Source organism: Macaca nemestrina, chromosome 2 (assembly GCF_043159975.1).
Source record: "Macaca nemestrina isolate mMacNem1 chromosome 2, mMacNem.hap1, whole genome shotgun sequence".
Lineage (NCBI taxonomy): Eukaryota > Metazoa > Chordata > Mammalia > Primates > Cercopithecidae > Macaca > Macaca nemestrina.
In genome coordinates, this window is record NC_092126.1 from 170,249,550 (window position 1) to 170,262,796 (window position 13,247).

Sequence of the window (13,247 nt, forward strand, 5' to 3'; positions counted from 1 at the left end):
TTTGTTTTTTTCTTGTAAATTTGTTTGAGTTCTTTGTAGGTTCTGGATATTAGCCCTTTGTCAGATGAGTAGATTGCAAAACTTTTCTCCCATTCTGTAGGTTGCCTGTTCACTCTGATGGTAGTTTCTTTTGCTGTGCAGAAGCTCTTTAGTTTAATTAGATCCCATTTGTCAATTTTGGCTTTTGTTGCCGTTGCTTTTGGCGTTTTAGACATGAAGTCCTTGCCCATGCCTATGTCCTGAATGGTATTACCTAGGTTTTCTTCTAGGGTTTTTATGGTATTAGGTCTAACATTTAAGTCTCTAATCCATCTTGAATTAATTTTCATGTAAGGAGTAAGGAAAGGATCCAGTTTCAGCTTTCACTTATGGCTAGCCAATTTTCCCAGCACCATTTATTAAATAGGGAATCCTTTCCCCATTTCTTGCTTTTTGTCAGGTTTGTCAAAAATCAGATGGCTGTGGATGTGTGGTATTATTTCTGAGGGCTCTGTTCTGTTCCATTGGTCTATATCTCTGTTTTGGTACCAGTACCATGCTGTTTTGGTTACTGTAGCCTTGTAGTATAGTTTGAAGTCAGGTAGCATGATGCCTCCAGCTTTGTTCTTTTGGCTTAGGATTGTCTTGGAGATGCAGGCTCTTTTTTGGTTCCATATGAACTTTAGAGCAGTTTTTTCCAATCCTGTGAAGAAACTCATTGGTAGCTTGATGGGGATGGCATTGAATCTATAAATTACCTTGGGCAGTATGGCCATTTCCACGATATTGATTCTTCCTATCCATAAGCATGATATGTTCTTCCATTTGTTTGTGTCCTCTTTTATTTCACTGAGCAGTGGTTTGTAGTTCTCCTTGAAGAGGTACTTTACATCCCTTGTAAGTTGGATTCCTAGGTATTTTATTCTCTTTGAAGCTATTGTGAATGGGAGTTCATTCATGACTTGGCTCTCTGTTTGTCTGTTACTGGTGTATAAGAATGCTTGTGATTTTTGCACATTAATTTTGTATCCTGAGACTTTGCTGAAGTTGCTTATCAGCTTAAGGAGATTTTGGACTGAGACGATGGGGCTTTCTAAATATACAATCATGTCATCTGCAAACAGGGACAATTTGACTTCTTCTTTTCCTAACTGAATACCCTTTCTCTTGCCTGATTGCCGTAGCCAGAACTTCCAACACTATGTTGAATAGGAGTGGTGAGAGAGGGCATCCCTGTCTTGTGCCAGTTTTCAAAGGGAATGCTTCCAGTTTTGCCCATTCAGTATGATATTGGCTGTGGGTTTGTCACAAATAGCTCTTATTATTTTGAGATACGTTCCATCAATACCGAATTTATTGAGAGTTTTCAGCATGAAGGGCTGTTGAATTTTGTCAAAGACCTTTTCTGCATCTATTGAGATAATCATGTGGTTTTTGTCTTTGGTTCTGTTTATATGCTGGATTACATTTATTGATATACGTATGTTGAACCAGCCTTGCATCCCAGGGATGAAGCCCACTTGATCATGGTGGATAAGCTTTTTGATGTGCTGCTGGATTTGGTTTGCCAGTATTTTATTAAGAATTTTTGCGTGGATGTTCATCAGGGATATTGGTCTAAAATTCTCTTTTTTTGTTGTGTCTCTGCCAGGCTTTGGTATCAGGATGATGTTGGCCTCGTAAAATGAGTTAGGGAGGATTCCCTCTTTTTCTATTGATTGGAATAGTTTCAGAAGGAATGGTACCAGCACCTCCTTGTACCTCTGGTAGAATTTGGCTGTGAATCCGTCTGGTCCTGGACTTTTTTTGGTTGGTAGGGTATTAATTATTGCCTCAATTTCAGAGCCTGCTATTGTTCTATTCAAGGATTCAACTTCTTCCTTGTTTAGTCTTGGGAGAGTGTAAGTGTCCAGAAATTTATCCATTTCTTCTAGGTTTTCTAGTTTATTTGTGTAGAGGTGTTTATAGTATTCTTTGATGGTAGTTTGTATTTCTTTTTTTTTTTTTTTTTTTGAGACGGAGTCTCGCCCTGTCGCCCAGGTTGGAGTGCAGTGGCTGGATCTCAGCTCACTGCAAGCTCCGCCTCCTGAGTTCATGCCATTCTCCTGCCTCAGCCTCCCGAGTAGCTGGGACTACAGGCACGCGCCATCTCGCCTGGCTAATTTTTTGTATTTTTTAAGTAGAGACAGGGTTTCACCGGGTTAGCCAGGATGGCCTCGATCTCCTGACCTTGTGATCTGCCCGTCTTGACCTCCCAAAGTGCTGAGAGTACAGGCTTGAGCCACCACACCCGGCCAGTAGTTTGTATTTCTGTGGGGTCAGTGGTGATATTCCCTTTATCACTTTTTATTGCGTCTATTTGATTCTTCTCTCTTTTCTTCTTTATTAGTCTTGCTAGTGGTCTATCAATTTTGTTGATCTTTTCAAAAAATCAACTCCTGGATTCATTGATTTTTTGGAGGGTTTTTTTGTGTCTCTATCTCCTTCAGTTCTGCTCTGATCTTAGTTATTTCTTGCCTTCTGCTAGCTTTTGAATGTGTTTGCTTTTGCTTTTCTGGTTCTTTTAATTGTGATGTTAGGGTGTCAATTTTAGATCTTTCCTGCTTTCTCTTGTGGGCATGTAGTGCTATAAATTTCCCTCTACACACTGCTTTAAATGTTTTCCAGAGATTCTGGTATGTTGTATCTTTGTTCTCTTTGGTTTCAAAGAACATCTTTATTTCTGCTTTCATTTCATTATGTACCCAGTAGTCATTTGGGAGCAGGTTGTTCAGTTTCCATGTAGTTTAGCAGTTTTGATTGAGTTTCTTAGTCCTGAGTTCTAGTTTGATTGCACTGTGGTCTGAGAGAAAGTTTGTTATAATTTCTGTTCTTTTATATTTGCTGAGGAGTGCTTTACTTCCAACTATGTGGTCAATTTTGGAATATGTGCAATGTGGTGCTGAGAAGAATGTATATTCTGTTGATTTGGGGTGGAGAGTTCTGTAGATGTCTATTAGATCTGCGTGGTGCAGGGCTGAGTTCAATTCCTGGATATCCTTGTTAACTTTCTGTCTCATTGATCTGTCTAATGCTGACAGTAGGGTGTTAAAGTCTCCCATTATTATTGTATGGGAGTCTAAGTCTCTTTGTAAGTCTCTAAGGACTTGCTTTATGAATCTGGGTGCTTCTGTATTGGGCGCATATATATTTAGGATAGTTAGCTCTTCCTGATGAATTGATTCTTTTACCATTATGTAATGGCATTCTTTGTCTCTTTTGATCTTTTATGGTTTAAAGTCTGTTTTATCAGAGACTAGGATTGCAACCCCTGCTTTTTTTTGTTTCCCATTTGCTTGGTAGATCTTCCTCCATCCCTTTATTTTGAGCCTGTGTGTGTCTCTGCATGTGAGATGGGTCTCCTGAATACAGCAAACTGATGAGTCTTGACTCTTTATCCAATTTGCCAGTCTGTGTCTTTTAACTGGAGCATTTAGTCCATTTACATTTAAGGTTAATATTGTTATGTGTGAACTTGATCCTGTCATTATGATATTAGCTGGTTGTTTTGCTTGTTAGTTGATGCAGTTTCTTCCTAGCATCAATGGTCTTTACATTTTGGCATGTTTTTGCAATGTCTGGTACCCGTTGTTCCTTTCCATGTTTAGTGCTTCCTTCAGGATCTCTTGTAGGGCAGGCCCGGTGGTAAAAAAATCTCTAAGCATTTGCTTGTCTGTAAAGGATTTTATTTCTCCTTCACTTATGAAACTTAGTTTGGCTGGATATGAAATTCTGGGTTGAAACTTCTTTTCTTTAAGAACGTTGAATATTGGCCCCCACTCTCTTCTGGCTTGTAGAGTTTCTGCTGAGACATCTGCTCTTAATCTGATGGGCTCCCCTTTGTGGGTAACCCGACCTTTCTCTCTGGCTGCCCTTAAGATTTTTTCCTTCATTTCAACTTTGGTGAATCTGACAATTAAGTGTCTTGGAGTTGTTCTTCTCGAGGAGTATCTTTGTGGCGTTCTCTGTATTTCCTGAATTTGAATGTTGGCCTGCCTTACTAGGTTGGGGAAGTTCTCCTGGATGATAACCTGCAGAATGTTTTCCAACTTGGTTCCATTTTCCCTGTCACTTTCAGTTACACCAATCAGACGTGGATTTGGTCTTTTCACATAATCCGATATTTCTTGGAGGCTTTGTTAATTTCTTTTTACTCTTTTTTCTCTACACTTCTCTTCTCACTTCATTTCGTTCATTTGATCTTCAATCACTGATACTCTTTCTTCCAGTTGATCAAGTCAGTTACTGAAGCTTGTGCATTTGTCATGTAGTTCTCGTGTCATGGTTTTCATCTCTATCAGTTCGTTTATGGTCTTCTCTGCATTGATTATTCTAGCTATCCATTCTTCCATTCTTTTTTCAAGGTTTTTAGTTTCTTTGCGCTGGGTATGTAGTTCCTCCTTTAGCTCTGAGAAGTTTGATCAACTGACACCTTCTTCTCTCAACTCGTCAAAGTAATCCTCTGTCTAGCTTTGTTCCGTTGCAGGTGATGAGCTGCATTCCTTTGGAGGGGGAGATTTGCTCTGATTTTTTGAATTTCCAGTTTTTCTGCACTGCTTTTTCCCCATCTTTGTGGTTTTATCTGCCTTTGGTCTTTGATGATGGTGACGTACTGATGGGGTTTTGGTGTGGGTGTCCTTTCTGTTTGTTAGTTTTCCTTCTAACAGTCAGGACCCTCAGCTGTAGGTCTGTTGGAGTTTGCTTGAGGTCCACTCCAGACCCTGTTTGCTGTCTGATTCTTGCTCTGGAAGCTTTGTCTCAGGGGTGTACCCAGCCGTGTGAGGTGTGAGGTGTCAGTCTGCACCTAGTGGGGGATGTCTCCCAGTTAGGCTACTCAGGGGTCAGGGACCCACTTCAGCAGGCAGTCTGTCGTTCTCAGATCTCAACCTCCATGCTGGGACAACCACTGCTCTCTTCAAAGCTATCAGACAGGGACATTTACATCTGCAGAGGTTTCTGCTGCTTTTTGTTTAGCTATGCCCTGTCCCCAGAGGTAGAGTCTACAGAGGCAGGCAGGCCTCCTTGAGGTGCAGTGGGCTCCACCCAATTCGAGCTTCCTGGTGGCTTTGTTTACCTACTTAAGCCTCAGCAACAGTGGGTGCCCCTCCCTCAGCCTCACTGCCACCTTGCAGTTAGGTCTCAGACTGCTGTGCTAGCAATGAGGGAGGCTCTGTGGGTATGGGACCCTCCGGGCCAGGTGTGGGATATAATCTCCTGGTATGCCGTTTGCTGAGACCCTTGTTGAAGTGCAGTATTAGGGTGGGAGTTACCCGATTTTCCAGGTGTTGTTTGTCTCAGTTTCCCTTGGCCAGGAAAAGGAATTCCCTTCCCCCTTGCACTTCCCAGGTGAGGCAATGCCTCACCCTGCTTCAGCTCTCGCTGGTTGGGCTGCACCCGGTGACCAGCATCGACTGTCCGACATGCCCCAGTGAGATGAACCCGGTACCTCAGTTGAAAATGCAGCAGTCACCCATCTTCTGTGTCACTCATGCTGGGAGCTGGAGGCTGGAGCTGTTCCTATTTGGCCATCTTGGGTGCCCTTCTTGACTTTTGTAAACTTTTAACAATAACTTTTATTATTTAGTGGTGGCTTCAGGGTTTATAGTATACACGTTTCATTTATCATAGTCTACCTTTAAGTGGTATCAGGAATAGTATCAGGGTTAGGCGCGGCGACTCACACCTGTAATCCCAGCACTTTGGGAGGCCAAGGCAGGCAGATCACCTGAGGTCAGGAGTTCGAGACCAGCCTGACCAACATGGAGAAACCCCGTTGCTATTAAAAATACAAAAATTAGCTGAGTGTGGTGGCGTGTGCCTGTAGTCCCATTTACTTGGGAGGCTAAGGCAGGAGAATTGCTTAAACCTAGGAGGTGGAGGTTGTAGTGAGCCGAGATCGTGCCACTGCACTCCAGCCTGGTGACAGAGTGAAACTTTGTCTTTAAAAAAAAAAAAAAAAAAGGGATAGTATAAGGATTCTAGGTTGACAGTTTTTTCTTTGAATGTGTTTGAACTGTTTTTGTGTCTTCTTGCTTGCTTTGATTCTAATGAGAAACTGATGTAATCCTGAGTTTTGTTCTTCTGTATATGACATGTATTTTTTTCCTTGGATGCTTTTAAGATTCTTTTATCATTTGTTCTGAGCAATTTGATTATGATGTATTTTGATTAGCTTTCTTCATGTTTCTTCTGCCAAGCTTCTGAAGGCAGGTCTGTGGGTAAAGATAGTGATAGAAGGATTAAAATAGTGATGGGAGATTAGGGAAATTCTCTTTTGAATAAATCAGTGTTATCAATGAAGTAGGAAGCAAGGTCATTGTATGAGAATGAGGCTAGGAGAAGACACATTGGGTATGAATGAAAGTATAAAACTATCATCCAGGAAAATCAATGAACAGGGACCTGTAATGAAATGTTCAAGCATCTTTAAGGTCCTACTCAACATCGGTAATCATGAATTTAAAGTCAGCATGGTTGGGTGTTTTTTTTTTCAAATTCAGCTGCATGGGTGCAAGCACTTAGTAAGTGTAAAGCAGGGATGGCTAATATTGGCATTTTGCCAAGTGATTACAGCAATTGAGAGAGGGGCAGGGAGTTGAGGATGCAAGCAAGTGGATGATTATGTCGATTGATTATTAAATATATCTACATCAAAATTCCTCAATTAGAGTGAAAACTATTAAAGGCAGTACCTTTCCTCTAGAAGGTGTTGGGCATTTATTTGCAGATCCACACATGGGTGTATTTTAACAGCAGAAAGCTAGGGGCTAAAGGAAATTGTCTTACCAGAGCAAATAAACTGTTTTTAAATCAACTGCTTTGTAAAGTTCTTAACGTGGTCCACACAGCTCTGACTGTCCTGGATCCAGCCTATCAGGGCAGCCTCCCCTTCACAGCAAGTTCCCACTGTTCTCTAAACTTCAGACACACCAGACGTCTTCCTGTTCCTTGCATTTTCCACATCTTTACACATGCAGCTCCCTCTGCAGGAATGCTTTTCCCTTCCCCACTGGCCTACTCATGTCTCAGCTTTCCTCAGTAATTCAAATATTAGTATAATAAGTTAAGTATTTGATTAGAGTGTTGCTTCTTAGCACTCATCATAATTTTAATTTTTGTCATTGATAACTGTATGCTACTATGCTGTAAGTTTCCCACCTTGTCTGCTTTTAGCCCCCCATAGAACCTAGCTCTCCCGCACATTTGTAGGTTGTAATAAACAATTTTTTTTTTTAAGACAAGGTCTTGCTTTGCCGTCCAGGCTGGAGAGCAGTGGTATGACTGCAGCTCACTACAGCTTTGACCTCCTGGGCTCAAGTGATCCTCACACCTCGGCCTCCTGAGTAGCTGGAACTACAGGCATGCTCCCACGCCCAGCTAATTTTTATATTTTTCGTAGAGACGGGGTCTCGCCATCTTGCCCATGCTTGTCTCAAACTCCTGGGCTTAAGCAATCCTGCTTCTGTCTCCCAAAGTGCTGGGATTACACTACTAAAGATTTTTAAACAAATGAATAGAGGTGAAAGCAAACTAAGTGATACGTGAAGTCTGGTGAGGCGAGCAACATATTTCTTTTGGAGAATTCTCGAGGCACCGGTTAATGCTATATGCCTATTCTTTAATAATCGGCCCCGAACCTTGCTAAGGCACTACTCCCTTAGACTCAGAACCCGAGCTGGGCTTTGAGAGGAGCCTGCGCACTTGGCTCGCCGGATATACGCAAGGGCGTGGGGCGGAGCTCTGGTAACCCAGGCAACAGCCCGGAAGCCGCTGGCTGGGTTAACCTGTGGCGCGCTCCGCGGTTCCGGACCGTGAAGTTTTAGTTGCGGTGGCGGCGGCAGTCGGGAAACGGCAAGGCAAGTTGAGAAGATGGATCGGAGGCTTGCAGCTCGCAGTCCCAACGAGCCTTAGGGACCAGGGCTACCAAAAGGGTGGGGAGAACTGTGCTGGCATCTCTCTGTTCCCTGGGATCCAGGCGCCCGGTTGGGGAATCCTTACTTCAGGAAGCGCAGCCGCGGCTCAGTTTTTGAGAGTGCGAGTGCCTGTCAGGGTGCGTGTCTGGTTGGTTGTGCGTGGCGTCAGAGCACCTCGAGTATGCGCGTGCGCACCGCTTTCGAGCGCTTTTGCACAGAGCTGGAAATTGGGGGTACTCGATTGTAGCGTTCGGGGAGTTTTCCGTGTAGCAGGAGAGAGGCAAACTATCCAGGATGCTTTGGGACCGGGAGCGTCATTTAAATCGATGGATGTCAGAGAGGGGCTTCTCAGAAGGCTCCGCTTGTATGAGTTTTGAGGAGTCCGTGAAAGTTGACCCGGTAAAGAAGAGAGTGAGCCTGACGGGTGTTCGAAGCAGAGGGAAAAGAATGGTTGCAACTGTATGTGAGGCGAGAACTCGGTTTTAGGATTTGCGGGAGATGTGAGAGAACACTGGAAAGAAAGGTCAGCCGGGCCACATGGAGGAGAGGGTCTGAATGCCAAACTGGGTTGGATTCCTCTTGACAGTGGGGAGCCATCCGAATCCAGAGGGGGTAAGGAAAGGGTTCAGATCTATTCTCTCTCCGTGTATTTAGGTAGGATTGATTCAACAGTGTTTGGAAAGAGTTCTTGTTTCTCTTTAATCAGTTTTCCATACCAGTCAGAGTGGATTTACTAAGTCCAGTCATAACTATCCCGTTTAAAATTCTTCAGTGGTTTCCTATGGTCTTAGGATAGTGTTCAGATTGCTGTGGCTCAGAAGACTACGGTCTGCTCTCTGCCTTTCCTCCTCCTCTAACCTCTCACCCTCTCAGATCTTTGTTAATTGAACTGAATTTCTCAAACTCTTCGTAAATGCATTTTCGCTTGCCTGGAATATTCTTTCCCCTACTTCTAACTTTTATTCATATTTTAACTCTCAGTGCAAACATTTTTGGGGGTATAGAGGAGGCAACTTTTTCTTACTGCGTAGAATTAGTTGGGTACTTTCATGGCAGACAGAATTTACTTCCCATGCTGCCCTTTTGTTGTGAATACTTGTTTAATTGCAGTCCTCTTAGAAACTCTTAACTCTGCAAGGGCATAGACTATTCTGCTTTCTTGTTGTATCTGGTGCCTCACCCTTCCTTAGGTGGTGCTTTCAAAATATTAGTTTAATTAATAGATGGGTGGTGACGTCAGTGAGTGAAGAGTGAAAGGGAGACTAATTAGAATAACGAGAGCCTGAATAAAAATATTTTTAGTAGAGATGGAGAAGAGCGGGCAGGAGAGATTTTTAGGGAAAAAGTTAATAGATTCTGTTATCTGATTCACTAAGAGATAAGGAACAGAGGTGATGCTGAGGTTTTAAATTGGAGCAACTAGAAGGATTGTAATTCTGTAAATTCAGCTTAATTCAACATATTTATCGAGTTAACCAGTTATATATCAGCAAGTAGAGATTTGGGGTATGATGATGAGCTTTATTTTGATATACTGTATTTGTGATATTTGGCAGATTTGTACAATAGGTAGTTAGAAATGAGCATTTGGTGGTTTTGTTTTGTTTTTGTTTGTTTGTTTATTTTAAGAGACAGAGCCTCACTCCATCACCCAGGCTGGAGTGCAGGAGTGCCATCTTAACTCACTGCAGCCTCCAACTCCTGGGCTCAAGCAGTCCTCCCATCTCAGCCTCCTGAGTAACTGGAACTATAGGCACTCACCGCCACTCCTGGCTAATTAAAAAAAAATTTTTTTAGAGACAGGGTCTTGCTATGTTGCACAGGCTGGTCTTGAACTTCCTACCTCAAGTGATCCTCCTGCTTCAGCCTCCCGAGTTGCTGGGATTACAGATGCGAGCCACTGTGTTTCGTGTTTTGTGGAAAGGTGTGAATCATTGATTTGGAACTCATTTTCACAGTGTGTTTTTGTGTCCATACATTCATAGCTTTGCTCAAGGGAGTAGGTGAAGTCACTGAGGGAGGATGTGAACTGCCCCTTTGTGATCAAGAAAGCAGCTCCATGAGAGCTGGCACCATATTAGACTTGTTTACTGATATCTTGGTTTATTTAGTTTACTTGTATCTCTAATGCCTAGCTAGTGCCTGGTGTGTGCTGCACTCCCCCAAATAATTATTGAATGAAAGGGAGGGTATCTAATGGAAAGACAAGAGGGATGAGAACTGAGATAGAACTGGGTGGAGATCCTTGATTAAATTGTGTGTGTGGAGGGGGACAATAGAGCCGATGAAGAAAAGGAGAAAAGAATAGAAGAGGCCGGGCGTGGTAGCTCATGCCTGTAATCCCAGCACTTTGGGAGGCCGAGCTGGGTGGATCATAAGGTCAAGAGATCGAGACCATCCTGGCTAACATGGTGAAACCCTGTCTCTATTAAAAATACAAAAATTAGCTGGGCGGGGTGGCAGGTGCCTGTAGTCCCAGTGACTCGGGAGGCTGAGGAAGGAGAATCACTGGAACCTGGGAGGGGGAGATTGCACTGAGCTATCGCACCACTGCACTCCAGCCTGGGCGGTGGAGCGAGACTGTCTCAAAAAAAAAAAAAAAAAAAAAGAAAGGGTGTCCTGGAAGCCAAGAGAGGAGAGGGCTTCTAGGATTGGGAGTGTGCAGAGCTGGAAAGGGCCATTAGTATTTCAGTTTCTCCAAACAGGCATAGATTTTCTTGGCTGTGTTAATTTTAATATTTGATGTCTTAACACTGTAAACCATCAGAATATGTCTAGTCTCACATTTTAATAATAAACGATAGCACACTTATGATCTCTGGTTTCTGTAAGTGGCACAAAATTCCTTTTTTAGACCAAAACATCTGATCCTTGGTTAAGAAAAATATGGTTACTATTATTGGTGGTGTTCAAGAGAATGCTTTTCTGCTGGGTGTGGTGGCTCACGCTTGTAATCCCAGCACTCTGGGAGGCCAAGGCAGGTGGATCACGAGATCAGGAGTTCGAGACCAGCCTGACCAACATGGTAAAACCCTGTCTCTACTAAAAATACAAAAATTAGCCGGGCATGGTGGTGCACGCCTGTAATCCCAGCTACTCAGGAGGCTGAAGGAGGAGAATTGCTTGAACCCGGGAGTCGGAGGTTGCAGTGAGCTGAGATCATGTCACTGCACTCCAGCCTGGCGACAGAGCAAGACTCCAACTCAAAAAAAAAAAAAAAAGAACGCTTTTCAGTGCAAAGTTGGGGTCAGAGTTTTTGTAATTAATAAAACTTGGAGGTAGAACTAAGGATTAGTAAATACAGGTGCTAAAGTGTACCTTTTCATGAAGTTGGATGGCAAGAGAAGGGCAAAGATGGGATAGCAGCTTAACTATACCTGTGTCATCCTACCATACACAGGTAGTAAATTACCACAGATTTAGTGGCCTAAAACAATGACTATTTATCATTTCACAATTTCTGTGGATTATGAGTTTGGACATGGCTTAGTTAGAGTCTCTGCTTAGGGTCTTCTAAAGCTGTAATCAAGTTGTGGCCAGTCTGCATTCTGATCTGGAAGTTTAGCTTCTGAATAAGTAAAATATTCTAAATGTAACCTGAAATAATATTTTCCCCATTTTTAAGAGTAACATAGGTTCATTATAGAAAGTTTGGGAAAGACAGAAGCAAAGAGAGGTAACCCAATTCTGGCAAACTTTTCCAGCAGATGCTTTACAGTCAGTCAGACCTGGTCTTGAGTGTCCGCTCTTGGCTCTGCCTGTTATTATTTGTGTGACTTTGAGCTATATACTTTCTCTAAGCCTCTTTTTAAATTTTTTTTAATTTTAATATTTTTAATATTTTAAAATTCTGTTTCAAGTTCCAAGGTACACGTGCGGTATAGGCAGGTTTGTTTCATAGGTAAACGTGTGTCATAGTGGTTTGCTGCATCTATCAATCCATCACTAGGTATTAAATCTAGTGTGCATTAGCTATTTTTCCTGATACTCTCCCTCCCCTCACCCATCTGCTGCCCGACAGGCCCCAGTGTGTGTTGTTCCCCTCCCTGTGTCCTTGTGTTCTCATCGTTCAGCACTCACTCATAAGTGAGAACTTGTGGTGTTTGGTTTTCTGTTCCTGCATTCGTTTGCCAAGGATAATGGCTTCCAGCTCCATCCATGTCCCTGCGAAGGACATGACCTCGTTCCTTTTTATGGCTGCATAGTATTCCATGGTGTATATGTACCACATGTCTTTATCCAGTCTGTCAATGATGGGTATTTGGGTTGATTCCATGTCTTTGCTATTGTGAATAGTGCTGCAGTGAACGTATATGTGCATGTATCTTTATAATTGAATGATTTATTTTCCTTTGGGTATATACCCATTAATGTGATTGCTGGGTCAAATGGTATTTCTGGTTCTAAGTCTTTGAGGAATCACCACACTGTCTTCCACAATGGTTGAACTAATTTGCATTTCCACCAACAGTGTAAAATTGTTCCTGTTTCTCCAGTCTTGCCAGCATCTGTTGTTTCTTGACTTTTTAATAATCGCCATTCTAACTGGCATGAGATGGTATCTTATTGTAGTTTTGATTTGCATTTTTCTAACAATCAGTGATGTTGACTTTTTTTCATATGTTTGTTGGCTGCATAAATGCCTTCTTTTGAGAAGTGTGTGTTCATGTCCTTTGCACACTTTTTAATGGGGTTGTTTTTTTCTTATAAATTTGTTTAAGTTCCTTGTAGACTCTGGATATTAGCCCTTTGTCAGATGGAGAGATTGCAAAATTTTTCTCGAGTTCTGTAGGTTGTCCATTTGCTCTGGTGATAGTTTCTTTTGCTGTGCAGAAGCTCTTTAGATTAATTAGATCCCATTTGTTAAGTTTTGCTTTTGTTGCAATTACTTTTAACATTTTCATCATGAAATCTTTGCCTGTGTGTATGTGCTGAAAGGTATTGCTTAGATTTTCTCCTGGGGTTTTTATAGTTTTGGGTTTTACAGTTAAGCCTTTAGTCATCCTGAGTTGATTTTTGTATATGGTGTAAGGAAGGGGTCCATGTCTACATGGACCATTAGCAGTCACTCTCCATTCTATGCTCCCTCTAGATGCTGGCGATCACTAATCTATGTCTCTGTGGATTTACTTATTCTGGACACATCATATCAATGATATCAAGCAATAGGGGGCCTTCTGTGTTTAGAACACTTTCAAGATTCATTCACGTTGTAGCGTGTATCAGTACATCATTGCTTATTATTGTGAAGTAATACTCCATTGTGTAGATATACCACATTTATTAATACATTCATCAGTTGGTGGACATTTAGGA

General features: G+C 42.2%; 1 protein-coding gene across 5 annotated transcripts in view; it reads left to right on the plus strand.

Moving 5' to 3' along the window:
• The first annotated feature begins 7,784 nt into the window (after positions 1 to 7,784).
• LOC105470387 (spindle and centriole associated protein 1) overlaps positions 7,785 to 13,247 on the plus strand; it is a 64,160-nt gene continuing 58,697 nt past the window's right edge. For 2 of the 5 annotated variants that reach the window (XR_980487.2, XM_011722311.3), the window contains exon 1: positions 7,785 to 7,874. The gene's annotated coding sequence lies outside the window, so the exon portion shown is untranslated. Of the gene's footprint in view, positions 7,875 to 7,924; positions 7,950 to 7,979; positions 8,069 to 8,110; positions 8,455 to 13,247 lie in introns of those variants that run through there. The other 3 variants (XM_011722313.3, XM_011722314.3, XM_011722312.3) reach the window with 3 other exon arrangements.